This window comes from Tupaia chinensis, unplaced genomic scaffold (assembly GCF_000334495.1).
Source record: "Tupaia chinensis unplaced genomic scaffold, TupChi_1.0 Scaffold000216_1, whole genome shotgun sequence".
Taxonomy (NCBI): domain Eukaryota; kingdom Metazoa; phylum Chordata; class Mammalia; order Scandentia; family Tupaiidae; genus Tupaia; species Tupaia belangeri.
The window spans coordinates 622,691-636,806 of NW_006159691.1; the positions used below are offsets into that span (position 1 = coordinate 622,691).

The 14,116-nt window shown below is 43.0% G+C and overlaps 1 protein-coding gene across 3 annotated transcripts in view; it reads right to left on the reverse strand.

The window, feature by feature from the left end:
• The window catches only part of PKIG (cAMP-dependent protein kinase inhibitor gamma), an 86,813-nt gene extending 74,351 nt beyond the window's left edge, over positions 1-12,462 (reverse strand). For 2 of the 3 annotated variants that reach the window (XM_006147558.1, XM_006147563.1), the window contains exon 1: positions 12,397-12,462. The gene's annotated coding sequence lies outside the window, so the exon portion shown is untranslated. Of the gene's footprint in view, positions 1-11,257; positions 11,359-12,396 lie in introns of all 3 variants that reach the window. The other variant, XM_006147560.3, reaches the window with a different exon arrangement.
• Positions 12,463-14,116: the final 1,654 nt, after the last annotated feature.

The following is a 14,116-nucleotide window of genomic DNA, read 5'->3' on the forward strand; positions in this document are numbered from 1 at the left end:
GGGGAGGAGGGGCAGTAACTGCATAGACTAATGCATGTATACAAATCCAGAACGTACGTGGCTATGTCACAAAGGCGCATCATGGGTACGTTCTACTACCGTCAGCACCTCAATGCTGAATCAGAGCGAGCGTTTTGTAAGCGTCCACTTTAACCTACAGTTCCTACATTACAGGACTCGCTATGTCAGTGACACTCAACATTCACGGTCTGCTAAAGGGCTTTTGGGAATGGCAGAAGGAGAGGGCAATTCTATTAATAGTTGTCACAATATTTGACTGCCTCCTTACTCAGATGGGCACTGTAGTTTCATAGAAATCAAAATCACCCCTTACTCTGACTTCCAAACACCAAGATACTTACATAAGTGAAAAACCTTTGGATAGTTATCTGAGCCTGGATCATAACCTTTTCAAATGTAACAGCCTACTTTTGCATGAGTTTAGAGGCAATGCATTTTCTAAGACTGTATCTACCATGTGAAAAATGACAGTGCTCTGTTTTGCACTTAGGGGTGAGTTAATAAGATGTCCACAATACACTTTCAAATAGTTCAGCAAGAAATGGAAACACACATATGCAGGTAAAACAAGTACAATACAATAGTAAGAGCTGTCTGATCTAGATGTTTGATACAGATGCGCATTGTACTCTTGAATTTTGTTGGTTTGCAATTTTTAATAAAAAGCTAGAGGGAAGAATCTACCCGGCTCTCGTTAAATGAGAAATCATAATGGAGGTTAGTTAACCCCCTAGCACTCTGCTGCCCTTAGAAAGGTAACTTTCCCTCCCCTGTGCCTCAATTTCCCAGTAACAAGAGGATAATAACAAAACCTCTATCACAGAGTTGTTATAAGGATGAAATGATTTAATAAATGGATGCTGCTTAAAACCCCACGCAGCACAGAGAAAGCACTATCGGAGGCATCGCTATTACCATCAGACCTCGGTAAGTACACCGTCAGCCACGTGCCTGCGCACTTCCCCACTCTAAGTTATTTGTACAAGCAGAAAGGCTGGAAAGTATTTTTTTTAAAATGATTATTGAAATAATTGGATTAATACCTGTCACATTTTTACTATTTTTACAAGTTGTCCTTCTTTGCTCCTGTTTTGTTTTTGCTGTCTTCTGTAGTTTTATTTATTTATTTATCTTTGAGAGAGATTTTTGCTGCAGAGCCTGTGTACTCGTCAGAGAGACACACAGAGAGGCAGAAAGCAAGAGATCACCCCCCACCCCCCAGGAGGGATGCCACACCGCAATCCCTTCTCCTCCATTCTCCTCGCAGGATTTTGGGCACACACACACATGCACCCAGCATGAGTTTTAAGCCACTGAGTCTGGGACTTGAACCACGTAGACTATGTGGGAGTCCAGCAACAGAACCATTATGCCATCGGCTGGTCCCAGGCTAGAATTTCTTTAGCCAAGAGTTGGTTTCATCTTATTTCCTTCCACTAAGATCCTTTCCTTCTCCTTCTTCTTGAGTATGCTCTGACCAGGAAGGTTTTACTTTGCCCCTGACATGCCAGTGAGTTTTTTTTTTCTCAGAAATCTCTCGACTTTATTCTCTCCCTATTCCACCTGAACACCTTTTCTCCTTCCTTCCTCCTAATCCTTATTCATTCTTCAGGATGCTGGCCAAGCACCCACTCCTTTCTGACGTCAGACTCAGCACGCGGCTGTTCTCCGGAGTCCATCTCTCAGGAGCTTACCCTTTCAATGTGCAGGTAGCCTTCTGAACAGACTTCAAGTTCCTTAAGGACCAGGCCATTCCTTTTATCATTGCTAGAAACTGGGTTGTCAGGAAAGCCAAGATGCATTTCTGCAGAGAAAAGCACGTCATGACTTTCCCAGCAACTTAATATTTTCTCAGGCTTCTTGAAGCCTCCTGCAGAGGATGCATGAGATCTTTCTTTGATCTAGGCTCCTGCATTTGCTCTCTGAAGAACTTGCTTCTGTTTAATGCTGTCTTCAGATAAAACCTGACCCAAAAGCTTTGCCCTGAACAGAACAGTTATCATGGCAGTATCTTCTAAGCTAACACAGCTGAGGAGGGTGAAAAGCGTCCCAAGCCGCATCTAGCGCAAGGCTCACTGAAGCCCTGATCTGGTGCCACGCGGTGCTTCATCTTGGCAGACCCCAGGCCGGCAACGGCGTGTCTTCCTTTCCCTCCCAGCAAACATCGTTCTGCCTGAGTTTGCTACTGGAGGGCCAGTGTGCTGAGATAAACGGGTAGTATACTCAGGATGATGGGAACAGAGTCCTTTTGGATCATGGTCTCCGCAAGAAAATACACACATGGGAGAAAAGCAAGGAAGAGGAACGCACCATTCCAGAGCAGAGCTCAGCGCCAACAGCAGAGTACAATTCCTGTAAGAAGCGTGAACCGGCTGAGCCGATGCCTCCCGGGTAACTTAGGTATTTAATTGGAGGGGCGCTTCTAAAACTCCCAGGTGTCTCCAGCATTCTTGTCTTTCTCTTCCTCCCCTTTTCTTCTGCCTTTTTTTTTTTTTTGGAGTGGTTTTTGCTATAGGGTGCATGCACTCGCCAGACAGACAGAGACAGAGAGATAAAAAGCGAGAAATCCCCTCCCATGGAGGATGGCCACGCTGCAATCCCTTCTCCTCCATTCTCTTCTCGGGATCTTGGGCATGCACGCACACGCACCTGGCATGAGTTTAAGCCACCGGGTCTGGGACTCGAACTGTGGTCGACTACATGGGACATAACCATTACACTAACTGCTGGTCCCCCCCGTTTTCTTCTAAGTTTCTGCCTTTAGACATAAAGTTTGAGACATCCGTCATTTGCTGATGCCAAAAAATCACCAACCAACCAAATACAGGGCAGGCCAACATGGCAGGACATGACGGTCAATGAAACAACCCAGGTGCTGTGAAATCTTAGGGTGGTCTTTGTCACAGCTGTGGAAAAACTCACAATCTCAGAGAGAAAGCGAAGGGAAAATTTTATTTACATTCTAAGAGAGGAAAGGGCCAGACGCAGAGAACTGCATTTGCACTGGGGAGTGGGGGTCAGGAGCCCTCACTGGTTTTTAATGGGAGGCACTGATAGCCGGTTAATTAGGGTGACCCTGGGATAGAAAGCCTGCTACCCTTTACATTCTCTGGACTATTCTGTTGCTATCTCTGGTTGTCATATCTGACCACTTTGGCCATATATTCGGTCATCAGAAAAGTCATGACATATTTTCCTATGGTTTTCTATGCAAGGCTGCGTCGCGACTTTTCTCTATTCTGAAATCGACTGCGCTCTCTCTCATAGTCCTGTCTGTTCTCTGAACAGGCCAAACTTAACTCGACCTCGGGCCTTTGGACTTGTGTGCTCCTACTCACTGAACCTCAGACTCCTCACCCGTAAAGTCCAGACATTCATTCATGGAGTTCCTACCACACCGCGTCCTGTTCTAAGCACTGGAGATGAGTGCTGGGTACACAGAGAAGGACCTGCCCCCACACAGCCAGGCCTCCAGTTTACCTTTTTGTTTGGACAAAAAGCAACTAACTAAATAAACAAGATAATTTCAGATGGTAACAAATTCTATGGAAAAAAAAAGCTAAACAGAGTAACGGACAGGTGAATTAAATGGGGTGGGAAGCAGGCTATGCTAGAATGCCCAGGAAGGGCCGCCCTGAGGCGGTGACATTTTGTGTGGAGACCTAGGAAGATGTCCCAAGTGCAAGCCTCTTGGCAGAGAGAGAACACAGTGCGTGAGCCTGAGGGGAGGGAAGTAGGAGGCGGGTTCCAGGAAAGACAGAAGCCGCGCTGGCTAGAACCTGGGGGCAAGGAAAACAGCATGTTTTGCAGCTAAGGCAATGTCCACAGATGGAGAGGCAGGCAGGAGCTCGGCCCCAGAGGGCTCTGAAAGCTGTGCTAAGGATTCTGGAAATTGTCACTTTAGTGCTTTAAGCTGAGAGTGACATGATTGAATCTGTGTTTTAAAAGATCACCCTTGGGACCAGCAGATGGCATAATGGTTATATCGCTGCACTCCCATGTGGCTGATTGCAATTTGAGGCCTGGACCCAGCAGCTTGAAAATCAAGCTGGGTGCTGTGTGTGTACGTGTGTGTGTGTGTGTGTGTGTGTGTGTGTGTGTCCAAAATCCCAAGAGGAAAATGCAGGAGAAGGGATTGTGGTATGGCCATCTCCCCTCAGGGGTGAGTTCTCGCTTTCTGTCTCCATGTGTCTCTCTGGTGAGTGCACGTGCCCTATGGCAAAAATCTCTCTCTCAAAAAAAAAGACAACCATCCTCAAGGGAATGTGAACAAGGTTGGTAGATAATACCAATATCGACAACCTGGCTGTGATATTGGGTCACAGCAGTGCAAGATTTATGAGGGGGCATTATGGTAGCAAAGTCAAGGCTGTCAGGATGTCTGCTGGTCCTCCATGAAAGTTAAACATTGCTCGGGCTCCGTAGGGAGTAAGAGTTAAGAGAAACTGGATAAAGGGTACATAGGATCTCTTTGTATTATATCTTACAACAGCATGTGAGTCTATAAATATCTCAAACAGTTTTAAAAAATAGATCAGGAACAGTAGCTGGTGTGGAGGTTAAGGTGCTGGACCCGACATGGCCAACTCTGGTTAAAGTCCAGACCCGGTGACTTGAAAATCATGCCAGGCATGCGTGCTCAGAATCCCAAGAGGAGAACGGAGAAGGGATTTCAGTGTGGCCATTGTCCCGGGGATGATTTCTCACTTTCTCTCTCTCCTGTCGCTCTCTGGTAAGCACACATGTCCTCTGGCATATTAAAAAAAAAAAAAAAAAAAAAGATCTAGTATGTGAAAGAACTAATGTACACCTCAACTACTAGATAAAATTTCCTAATTCCTTGAGAAGTTAAAACTAGTTCCAGCTGAGCCACAGCAGGGCACTCATGCTGGGTGCATGTGTGTGTGTGCCCAAAATCTTGAGAGGAGAATGAAGGAAAAGGGACTGTGGCATGGCCACCCCCTGGGGGATGATTTCTCACTTTCTGCCTCTCCGTCTCTCCAGTGAATGTATGCACCTTATAGTAAAAATCTCTCTAAAAAAAGTGATCTGTTTCTCTTCCTTTTCCTGTCTTTTCTTTAAAAGAATAACAACAAAAAAGACTAGTTTAAAGTTTCATTTTTCTTTTTATCTTCTTTTTTTTTTGGAGAGGTTTTTGCTATAGGGAACATGCACTAGCCAGAGAGACAGAAAGCAAACAATAAACCCCCAGGGGGATGGCCACACTGCAATCCCTTCTCCTCCATTCTCCTCTTAGGATCTTGGGTAGGCACGCACATGTGCCTGGAGCCCGGCATGAGTTTAAGCCACCAGGTCTGGGACTCGAACTGTGGTTGACTACATGAGAGTCCAGCGACATAGCCATTATGCCAACTGTTGGTCCCTCAAATTTCATTTTTCAATGATTAGCAAAGAAAAATCAAGGTGTATATTTAGAATGTAATCTGATTTCCTATTTACCCAAAGAGCTATAACATGTATTAGAGAAAAGTAAAGGGTTCTCATAATTATAAAAATCCAAAGGTTTTCCTGTTGAGCTTTGCAAATGGAACTTTAAATCAGAAGTATCAGGGACCAGCAGTTAGCGTAATGGCTATGTCACTGGACTCCCATGTAGTCGAGTGCAGTTCGAGTACCAGACCCAGTGGCTTAAAACTCACACGGGATGCATGTGTGTGTGTGCCCAAGATCCCAAGAGGAGAATGGAGGAGAAGGGACTGTGGCATGGCCATCCCCCCCCGGGGGGGGGTGATTTCTCACTTTCTATCTCTCTTCTCTGTCTTTCTGGCAAGTGCACATGCCCTATAGCAAAAACCTCTCAAAAAAAAAAAAAAATCAAAGTACCACATCTTCTATATAGCATTGGCTGGATGCCTACCGGAGATGATCTGTGCCAGACCCCTGGAAAATAAATATCAACACAATACAGTGAAATCCCAAGAACAAGAATCAAGAGAAGAAAGAGTGAAACAAAACATTTCAATAGAACAGTTTATGGGAAAACAAGACAAAACAGAACTAGGAGTTCATACATCACTGAAGCCAAACTGCGGCATCAGGACATCGCCATTTTGAGATAAAACGGCACCTGTTTCTGTGACTTGGGAGTACAGAGTGGGGGTTAGTTGGGGTAAGCGTAAGAGCACTAGATGCTCTTGGGTATCATAAGTGAGAAGTCCAAAGTTTTTCTATCTGAAACAACAATCAAACTTTTAAAAAGTCAGAGCTAAATGGCAACAGGCAGTTTTAAAAAGAAGTTTTAAAAGCTTTAAAACTTCCTGAGAATTTATATCTAGAGCACTGGCCGTGTGACCTGTGTTTATGTAACTGATACCCAGGGGACGTGACAGCTGACTGTCTTGTCCAAACAAACCCTGCAGAAATGTATTGCAACCATCGGGCTATTCCATTTCTCTTCCCACAGTATCACTCTTATCTCGGACAGATGTGTGTGTGTGCTTCAGAGGCCTGCTCTACGTAATTAGAATTCTTTGCAGGACTGCAGATAAGGCAAAGGGTTTAAAATGTAGTCTTCATTTAAAAGAAAACGGATTTGCTAGAGAAATTCTGGCTTTGGGAAAGTGGCTAAGTAATCTGTGGATTATATCACTATCTTTAATTAGGAGTGAAGTAAAATAGTACAAGAAAAATTTAGATAAATATATTGTTTATATTTTAAAGACGGGGAAACAGATTCTGCTACAAAATTTTTCCAAAACAAATTCCCAACAAATGACTCCTTAGGAAAACTATTTCTACCCTTTTATCAACTTGGCTGGTAAGTATTTAATTTCCAGTGCATATATGGGCAAGCTATATCAAGTTAAACCGTTTTCATGATTTAGAAACATTCTGCACATAAAAATGTATTCTAGCTAAGCCTGTTGTGTTATAATGTTTACTTGCTAGACTGATAAATGACTCGAGGGGCAAATATGAAGTTTCAGAATGGAAGTCCACAAAAAAATTGGCTTGACTCCCTTACCAAAACAACTCCAAAAACACCATCCCTTCAGACCAGAGCAACGCTCTGGAAAACTGTGATTAACATTAATTAGTCCAAAACACACTTACATGTTTTATTTCACTGCCTGTGTGATAGAACATGCTTTTTCCTTTTTTTAAAGTTTATTTTAGGCTGGCCTCTAGGGCTGGCCCTGTGGTCTGGTGGTTAAGGGATCCAGATCTTCCACTTGGCTGACCATGTGGTTCATGTTCTGGCCCCTGCAACATGAAAAACACACAGGGCATGTGTGCACCAATGGCCCAAATTCTGGAGGGGGGGGGATAAATGGAGAAGGGAATGCAGAATGACCACATACCATTGGGAGGTACTTTCTCTCCTCCTGACCCGTTTCTCCCTCCCTCCCTCCCTCTCTGGAGAGCTCAAACACACTCAGGCAAATGACAGAAATGGAAAGTTTATTTCCTCTGAGAGAGAAAGAGACAGAGAGAGAGAGGTGCGGCATGCTGGCAGTACCCCAGCCTCGGCCATCCTGGATGATGGGTGTGCACATGCACACTCAATTTGCACAGGAAGGCTCCTGGATGCACCCCTGGGACCTTCACGTGGGTCCTGCTGCATTACCATCATGTCACCGCCTGGCCCCAGATGCTATCATTTCTCCCATTTTTCAGATGAAGAGCAGCTTGGAAAGGCTGGTGTCCACGGCCACAACATGCAGCTCCCTCAAGCTACGCAGTAGAGACAGTGATGGCAAGGGTGAGAGGCAGTGGCCAGAGCGCTGAAGTTGCACTCGCTTGTGGTGACCATGGCCCTTTGCACTTTAATGTCAACTCATGAAACTCACGACAACCCTTAAGATGGTAGGCAGGTTGGGCTTTGGGTCACCAGCCTCCTCTTTCTCTACCCCACCCACCAGGTGTGCCCTTCTTCTTTCCCCACAACATCAAAATGAGCACCCCGAAGTCCTCTTGTTCCCTCTGCCCACATCCCAAATCAATATATGTTCTAAGACGCTGAAAACTGCTGCAGCTGGATGACGGGCTCCGGGGTGCTTTACACCATTCCCTCTACCTCCATTTATGCCTGAAATGACCTTAGAAACATTTAGCAGGTTCTGCTCTGAGAGGGAAGCTGACCTAACAGAGTCAAAGGAAGTGTCACTGCAGGAGGCTATGTAATAACAGAGGAAAGTGATGTCGATTCATTCACTTATTCCATGAACAGAAACTGAGCAACCATTGCAAGTTAGGATTCAGAAAGATCCATGAAGGGTTCCTTCCTCAGCAAGCTAAGAGTAGCAAACACAAAATAAACACGAGAGTAATTGCAAAGTGGAGCCTGCTTTGACATCTGATGGCAGGACAACAGTATGCCACCACTTGTCCATGGACACTCCATACGAACACACAAAACCTGTCCCTCGACCAGACCCTGTGCACAAAATGAAGAAACACATGACCAAGGGCTGAAAACCAGATTAGAAGAAATAGGCGAGCACATTGAGCAAGGACCGTGGTAGAACAACTTAGCAAAATGCTCTTTGTTACTAAGCACCATTGGTATCCTCATGGACACTGCCACAGACCTCATGAGAAGCTGGATCCTGGGACCAGCAGTTAGCATAATGGCTATATCGCTGTACTCCCATGTAGTTGACCGTGGTTCGCATCCTGGACCCGGTGGCTTAAACTCACGCCAGGCGCATGTGCATGCGTGCCCAAGATCCCGAGAGGAGAATGGAGGAGAAGGGATTGCAGCGTGGTCATGTCCCCGGGGGGTGATTTCTCACTTTCTGTCTCTCTGTCTCTCTCACACGCCCTATAGCAAAAACCTCTCCAAAAAAAAAAAAAAGAAGCTGGATCCTCCAAAAGATAGGTGACAGGGAGGTTCTCAGGGGAATCAGAGAACTATGCCTCCCTTGTCATTTGAGAAAAATCTGATGAGGTGTATTTGCTAATATGTTATAGAGTAAAATAATCATAAAATTCCTTTTCACATAAAACTACATTTTACATCATAGCTCACACATACATAAATCAGAGCTAAAACAGAAGTTTTACAAAACAATGCTTTTTCTTACGTTAATAATACTCCAATATTTTTCCCACTCTTTCATTTAAGATTTTTTTTAAAGCTGCAACTCCTCTCTTAAATGATTCTTCAACTTACTTACATGTATTTATTTATTTATTTAAAGAGAGATTTCTGCTATAGGGTGCATGTGCTCGCTGGAGAGACTGAGACAGAGAGATAGAAAGGGAGAAATCATCCCCTTGGGGGATGGCCACGCCACGATCTCTTCTCCTCCATCCTTATCTCAGGATTTTGGGCGCACACACACTTGGTGTGAGTTTTAAGCCGCTGGGTCTTAGACTTGAACCATGGTTGACTATGTGGGAGTCCAGCAACGTAAACTTTATGTCATTTGCTGATCTCATCAACCTACTTACATGTAACCAGCAGTTTGAAAAATACTGGTATACGCAGGTCTTCCACTGTATGATTTTGTAAATACCTAAGACCAACAACCCAAAAAGGTATGTGTGGTCACCAGCTAGTGTGGGACAGCATGAAGGTTCTGGTTCCTTTATATTATATTGGGTTATTAGAAAAGTCATGATGCATTTTTGCATAGAAAAATAGGAATTTTCTGATGACCCAATAGTAAATCGAGCTACTTATTGAAAGATTTTTTTCCACCTATCACAAGTGGAGAACACCTGTCAGTATATAAAGGCTTCCTTTAACTGGGCAACAGTGAAATTAAACAGAGCACATGACTTGGTATCAGGAAAACAAAACAAAACAAAACAAAAAACCATGGACGCATTTTGCAATCCCTAATGACAGATCCAGGCAATGATCATCGATAGCTCCTGAAACCATCCTATGGAAGGCTAATGAAAAGCTTACAAGGCTAACAACACCTGAACTAACAATCAATCTTTTTCTTTTCTTTCTCTGCATTCATTCTGCAGGTATTTATTATAAATATATACCTGGGTCCAAACCAGGCACTGGGAACATGAAAGAAGGCAGATGGGGACTGCCCTTATAGTGCAAAGTGTAAGCTACCAGGGACCTACCCTAGTTACGTCTCCCATCCTCCCCTTGACCTGGCAAGGTGTGTGAACAGAGAGAATTCTGAAATGTGCTTCCCAGGATCGATCTCAATATCACACACAGCGCTAGCCAGACCTTCCTGTCCAGATGTGATGCAACAGGAAGTGCCCCGCGTGTAAAGTGCAATGGCCAAAAATCGTAAATGGGAAAGAGGAACACATTACAGGGATGCAAGCAGTCAGATTCAGAGTGTAAAAAGCTGTACGAGGCGGGCCAGCAGGTGGCATGGTGGTTAAAGCCCTGGATTCCCACATGACTGACAACAGTATGAGTCATGGACCCGGTGGCTTGAAAATCACAACAAATAAATAGATAAATAAATAAATGTTAAAAAAAAAAGAGAAGAAGTTGTACAAGGTGAATGACCTGATTTTTTTTTTCAAGAGATAAATGGCAAGGGAGGAAAAAGAGAAGGAAAAATCACTATAGATTAAGAGACTATAAATCAGATGTGATAATGGGGACCTTGTTTTGATTCCAGTCCAAACCAACCAACCAACCATAGAAGGCACTTTATGAGATTGCTAGGTATTAGGTAATATTTAAAAATTACTAGTGTTCATTTCCTTAGGTATGATTATGATATTGTGAGTATAGGAGGGAAATGGTAAGAAGAGTCCTTTTCTCTTAGATATGCACATTGAAGTATTTAAGGATGAAATATGATGTCTAAGATTTGCTTTATAATAATCTAAGATGGAGGGACCAGTAGTTAATGTAACGGCTATGTCGCTGGACTTCCATGTAGTCAACTGCGGTTCAAGTCCCGGACCCAGTGACTTAAACTCACGCTGGGTGTGTGTGCATGCATGCCCAAGATCCTGAGAGGAGAATGGAGGAGAAGGGATTGTGGCGTGGCCATCACCCCCAGGGGGTGATTTCTCACTTTCTGTCTCTGTCTCTGTCTTTCTGGCAAGCGCACATGCCCTATAGCAAAAACCTATCCATAAAAAAAAAAAAATCTAAGATGGGGAGGGAGCGGAAAGCATAGATGAAATAAAATTGATTGCTATTGAAGCTGGGTAAAACGTATTAGTTACTTTTTATTATCCTTTTTACTTTTATACACGCTTAAAATTGTCCATAGTAAAAGGCTAAAATGGAAGAAGAAAATAACAAAACCTGGATTCAAACTTCAGGACTTACTAGAAACAGGATCTTGGAAAAGTCTTGTGAATCTTCTGATCTTAATTTCCTCCTCTGAAAATGGGCATAATAATCCCTGCTTCATGGCATTGTTGGGAGGGCTGGAATGAGATCGTGGATTTGCATCTTTTGAAAATCCACCTCTTATGACTGCAAAGCTACTTACAAATAATGGTGGTACGGCAGTCAGCCCCCTCTTTCCGTAATGCTCTGGAAGTAGAGAGAGCCTACAAATTTGTGGGAGTACACAGGTGACAGGGTGGATTCATCCAGACCCTAGGAATTTTTGTTCTGTAGTAATCCCTTCATGTCAGCTTATTTATATTGTCCTTTTCCTCTCAAAAAAGAGTGGGTAAAGATATTTTCAAAAACTTGAAGTTCTCTGACTTGGGTTTGCCCTATGTCTTATTTACTTTCTCAGTTATTCACATTTCCCCTACTACAGGTAAAAGCGAATTTGTTGGAAACTGTATTGTTGAGACAAAACTCAACATAATTAGGCAACAATGTAACTCAATAAGACTTAAAAATATCCCAGGAGCTTTTAGAATAGATTTGTATCTTTAAGCACTTAGACTTCACTGCAAATAAAAAGAAATTAACAAAGGTTGGAGTCTAAGTAATACAAAGGGTATTTGGCACTATCTGGCTTACCTCTGCAGAATGGGTTGGAGGGAGCCAGGAAAATGTGTCTATATGCAAATCTAATCCAGCCACTTCCCTTCCTTTCTATGGCTTTTCTTCGCCTTCTGAAAAAAGTTCGAACTGCTGAAAAGAATTAGGTGGCTCTGCAGCCTTATTCCTCCCCCCTGGCCTAGTCTTGTCCTCACCAGGACTCATAACCCTTCCCAGTAGAGGTCAAGTAAGGCTTTCCCTTCTACTCCTCTCTCTACCTCTGGGCAGGAAAGTCTTGATTCTCTTCCTGGCAAATCTCTAGACTCTGCCCTCTCCCTTCCACTCCTGCTACAGTTACCACCCTCCTTTTAACACTTACTCCCCCATCCCTGTAAACAGAATATATCCTGATTGTTTTTTTCTGACAATAAAAGCACTTCATGACTTTAAAAGAGAAAAATAAGCACGGAGAAAAGGAATGAAAGTTTTCCCATCATCTCACAATACAGATATAAAAAACTTACCTTTCTAGTATACCTATGTTCATAGGAGATTATTAACAGCCAGATGCAAGACACCCAAGGGGCCCTAAATGGGACAATGGATAAACAAAATGCCGAATAAGCTTACAACGGACTATTGTTCAGACTTAAATAAAAGAAAGACATCCTGACAAACCAATCACAGAAAGACAAATACTGTATGATTCCATACATATGAGGTTTCCAGAGGAGTCAAATACACAGAGGCAAAAGGCAGAATGGTGGTTGCCAGGGCCTGCAGGGAGGAGAATGTGGAGAGTTGTTTAATGGATGTAATTTCAGCTCTGCAAGATGAAAAAGTTCTGGAGACTGCCTGAACAATGTAAATACACTTAGCACTACTGAACTGTACTTGAAAATGGATGCTGTGGTAAATTTTATGTGTATTTTACCATAGGCAAACATTTAAAAAAATTTAGCCAGGGGCAGGCAGGTGGCATGATAGTTAAGGCACTAGACTCATACATGGCTGACTATGGTTCAAGTCCTGGACCTGGTAATTTGCTTTCTCACTTTCCCTCTCTTTGTCCCTTTCTGGTGAACTAAATAACAACAATAATACATAAAAATAATAAACAATTCTTAAAAAATAAGCTAAACAGTGGAGTAATATAAAACACAAAGCTCTGCAAGGCAATCCCGCTTGAGAACATTTCTGGTTTGAGTCCAAAGACTTTCCTGAGCACACTGGGCACAGATGCCCAAGATCTGGGGTTGGCTGAAGGCTGGGGTGGATCTGGCATCAAGACCCTATTGAGGGTGCTAGTCCTCTTTTTTGTGCACATGCGCACACACACACATGTATGAAGTATCATTTACTTATTGCCTCATCTAGATAGTGGTTAAGAGAACTAGTATTTCCAGGTGTTTTTCCTATAAGTATGTGTACAGACACTTAAGAACAAAAAGAGAACATACTGTACTATAATCTGCTTTGTATACTCAATCATATGCTATAAACATCTTTCTAGTACAGACAGCTCCCGCCTAATTCTCTTTTAATGGCTGACAGTATTAGACCATCACATGACTACATCATAATTTAACCAGTCTGCTTTCAGATTTCCTTTAAAAAAAAAAAAAAGAATTATTTATTTATTATCATTATTTTTCAATTTTGACCGGAGAGAGAGAGCGAGAGCGTGCAAGCCAGCAGGTCTGGAACTTTAAGCGCAGTCGACCTAGTGGGAGTACAATGCCTTTAACCACACCACCTGCTGTCCCCTGTTTTCAGTTTTTCAATATCTTGGCACTTTCCCACTATGTCTTATGATCCTTTTCAGGTACCAGCACTCTGATTTTCCCATGGGAAAACTACCTCCGTAGGGCCACCAGGCGGTGCGGTCATTAAGGCACTAGACTGCCACATGGCTGGGCTGACCAGGGTTTAAGTCCCGGACCTGGTGGCTTGTTTTTTCACTTTCTCTCTGGTGAGCACATGAGTCCTATAGCAAATTTAAAATAATAATAAATAAATAACATTAAATAAATGAATTTTTTTAAAGAATTACTTCCTCTATCCTAACATCCATCCTGTTCTCCCACCTCCATCCTCACTTTTAAGCTTTTTCTCCATACTTATTTTTCATGTTGTGATGTAATTTCTCCTACAATTATTTTCTATCATTGATTGCATAAAGCTGTTTTTTTTTTTTTTTTTTTTGTTTTTCCTGTGGCTGATTTTTCCCTTAACCTTATAAAA